This window comes from Arachis ipaensis, chromosome B05 (assembly GCF_000816755.2).
Source record: "Arachis ipaensis cultivar K30076 chromosome B05, Araip1.1, whole genome shotgun sequence".
In the NCBI taxonomy this organism is placed as follows: domain Eukaryota; kingdom Viridiplantae; phylum Streptophyta; class Magnoliopsida; order Fabales; family Fabaceae; genus Arachis; species Arachis ipaensis.
In genome coordinates this window covers 142,322,752-142,325,991 of record NC_029789.2, presented here as the reverse complement: position 1 = coordinate 142,325,991, position 3,240 = coordinate 142,322,752, and the positions used below count along the sequence as shown (strand labels likewise).

Here is a 3,240-nt window from a genome sequence, read left to right as displayed (position 1 = left end):
CATAAACTACTAACGAAAACATTAACTAGAATCGAGCCACACCTCAGTCACTTGATTGGATTCAAATCAATAATCCACTTTGCTATGATTCAATTGACAATCACTACAAGAAAAAATAATATTTGTAACAAAAAAAATTATTACAAAAAATCAAAATTTTGAAATAAAAAGATTTTGTAACAAAAAAAGGATCGTTGCAGTATGCCTCGTTACAAAAAGTTTTTTTGTAACAAAAAATAGAACTGTTAGAATTCAAAGTAATATTTTGTAACAAATTTTTTTGATACAAAAAAACAGAAAGTTATTACAAAAGTGATAACAAATTTTATCCAATGAGATGTTTTTCGTAACAATATAATTTTTTTTATCACAAAATTTTGTTGCAAAATATAATTTGATTTTATAACATTTTTCATTCCTCTAATTACCAAAGTACAATATTTATTTTATAACAATTTTTTTTAATACAAATTACACACATAATTTGCCAATTTGTATTTTTTAAATTAATTGATATATCACTACAAAAAATTACAAAAATAGCGACCGATTTAGCAACCGATTTTTCTTGAAAATCGGTCGCTAAACCCTTATTTCATTTACATGAAAAGGAAAAAAAAACCTATGTACATTCAGAATCCAAAGACAGAAATATATTTAAACAAGGACTCATAATGTTACAGAGTCTACAAATACTATAACAAAACAAAATTCCTGTATTCTACTTTTCATTTTAATCTTTGGAGTTCGATTGAAGGCAAATAAACTCAATTTAACTGAAAAAGTTTATGATCACCATATGGTAAACCAAATTGCAAAGAACAACATCAGCAAAAGCACGTTCAGGAGCAAGATCCTGCAGTAGCATGAATAAGCAAAATTTTATAAAAATATGTCATGTGAAGAAAGCAAACATAGAATAACTATGCTTGCTATTTTAGTATCAATACCAAACAATTCCTCTAGCATATTTTCATTTAGCAAAAAGTACATTACTTATGCAATGCAAACATGTTTATAAGTTTTAACTTACTATAAAAGTCTAGCACCATCCCCTATAATCTCAAAGGATAAGAGTGACATATTTAATTCAAGCATATAGATTCACTATGATTTTCACTAACTATAAAAGTCTAGCACCATCCCCCACAATCTCAAAGAATAACTACTGTATATACCTAATTCTAAAACAGAACTAATTAAAATAATAGCACTTCCAAAACAATTTTTTTAAAGATAAAGATAATTGCTCAAACAACCAACAAAATTATTACCAAAGATCTGTTTGGATTAGCATGATGCGCTGGAGTTTAGTTTTGACAGTTGAATCTGAGCAGTCAAGTACCGAATCAAGTTCAGCTTTCTCCGGATGATCTAACAAAGGGAGTAAAGACCTCTGCTCTGACTTGCCTGATCAAAACACCAAGCAGAAATAAAACAACCCGCATTTCAAAGTAAATACCAAGATACCATGCACTTGAACCTTAATAAAAATAAAATAATAGTAACAATACTTCATTTGACTTTAGCTCTTTTGTAACCTAAGAAGTAAGAATTCAACTAATTAAATTTTCTCTAAGTACTAAAACTAAAATCTTGATCAATAACTAAATTAGTTAAACCTTAACTTCAATTATTTTTGGCTCAACTCCGATCCCTTTTCAAATATTTCAACTTGGGGAAGTACCAAGCAAGTCAGCTAACACATGAATTAATACAAGTGAATACAGGTGTACCTTTGACAAAACAATGACATAAAAAAACAATAATATGATAAGAAACTAATAGAAAAATAATATATGATAAAGAATTGAATTTGAAAAACCTACAAGTTTGGTGCTTGAATTAGGCTGGTTGGATGTGTTCAGATATAGAAAAATCTTAAATATTCAATATAATCTTGTTAAAGTGTAGTTATTTTCAATCATGAATGTGCTAGATTCAAAGAATAGTGTATTAGCATTTGGAAGACAACTTACACAAAATCTTCTGGTTTAGATATCCAATCTTGCAGTGGTCCAGTTAGATAGTAATTAATGTCTTGTATATATGAAATAATGGGACAAGGGTCCTGCAGTGGAAAAATAATTGCACAAAGAACTATAATCAGAGTTAGTTGGACTGGTTACATTTTAGAAAAACAGAACATAATAGTGAATTAGTTGAAACACTTTCTTTGTATTCGTTAAAATTTTCTCATTAACCTTTAGGCTTTCAAACAACTAAACTTAGTATTTCCTTATCCTAACCTATAAAAAGAATTCTCAAATAAAGAAGCCCACACCATTATCCTTTTCTAGTTTCACTCCCATTCATTTTGTTTAAATCATTTCAAAAGCTCTAGATTTCAATACCTAATGAGTATATGTATAATCACATACAATAGCAATTATAAGTTCAATTATATGAGTTAAAATATAACATAACTCAATGTTAAAATTTCAAATAATAATCATTAAAATTACCCTAAGTTGAGACTCATATACCTCTTTTTCTTTTCTTTTAGCCACATATGAAACTCAGTAGGTTTATATATTACAATAGTAACAAGAAATAGAACAAAATCATAAAAGACACTCAAAATCATAGAACAAACAAAATCAAAATCAACTTCTCAAAGAAACAAAAAAACCAAAAAATAGATTAGCAAACAGATTATAGAATAATACATTCATAGACAACAAGAATATTAAAGAACAATATTATAGGCAACAATATTCAAGTAATCTTTACCATCAGCAGATAAAAAAACCAGCAACCAAGGGACGAGCAGCAGAGATGCACTACTGTGGAGGAAGGAGAACGACCGAGATGAACCAGGGTAGCAGAGATAGAGGACTAGGGACCAGGGATCAGGGTAGCAGAAGCAGAGGAGCAGCACGAGCAGGAACGACGACGCAGAGGATGCGATGGCAGACGAGCACGAACGGCAATGACGCAGAGGAGCACCACCGTGGATGACAGAGCAGGAACCGACGATGACGTACAGGAGATGACGAACACGAACGTCGATGCAAAAGAGGACGGCGCTGGTAGATGCGAGTGCGCAGGAGAGGCAGAGATGAGATATTGCTGACGACGCAGGCTCTTCCTCCAGGAGCTCTATTGTTGAGGACTTGAGAAACTGTGGGAGGAGGTCAGAGGAGAGGCGCAGCGCAGAGAGTGATAAAAGTGCGAGGGTTAGAAACTTAGAATTAGATTTTTACTTTTTCATATTTATTTTTATTTTTAAGTTTTAAT

At 31.1% G+C, this 3,240-nt stretch overlaps 1 long non-coding RNA gene across 1 annotated transcript; it reads right to left on the bottom strand.

Moving 5' to 3' along the window:
- On the bottom strand, window positions 757–2,817 carry LOC107642167. The gene is made up of 4 exons (XR_001620630.2): window positions 2,734–2,817; window positions 1,980–2,071; window positions 1,275–1,410; window positions 757–856 (listed from the first exon to the last, which is right to left on the bottom strand). It is a non-coding gene; the product is annotated as an uncharacterized LOC107642167 (long non-coding RNA).